This window comes from Mizuhopecten yessoensis, unplaced genomic scaffold, assembly GCF_002113885.1.
Source record: "Mizuhopecten yessoensis strain PY_sf001 unplaced genomic scaffold, ASM211388v2 scaffold3727, whole genome shotgun sequence".
NCBI classification, from domain to species: Eukaryota; Metazoa; Mollusca; class Bivalvia; order Pectinida; family Pectinidae; genus Mizuhopecten; species Mizuhopecten yessoensis.
Genome location: NW_018405189.1, coordinates 29,384 through 29,767, shown reverse-complemented (window position 1 = coordinate 29,767; position 384 = coordinate 29,384).

The window sequence follows — 384 nt, the reverse complement described above, 5'->3', positions numbered from 1 at the left end:
ATAATGAATTATTACTAAAGGTCATTTTTCCTTTCAAAGAAAAAATATTTCAAATATAAAATACTTAAAATGAGCAATGATTTAAGGCCAGACCGTTATAAAGCGGTATCATTATACAAGGTTTAAGAGACCCTTAAAGAGACGTTCAGGAATCCCACTTTAAGACGCAACAGTAACCCAAAAGTTCCGCCCCTCCCCTCATTCAAGATCTCAATTACAAATAGGATCATAGATTTAAATTAAATTTATTGACATTATTCATTAGATATTACTATGGTTTATAGCCAAGTTAATGTAGTCAATCATAGCATATTAAGGCTGATGTCTTCATACAAATAGTTCACCGTACTTATAACACGTCAATCTCTTTGACAGGCAAACTGA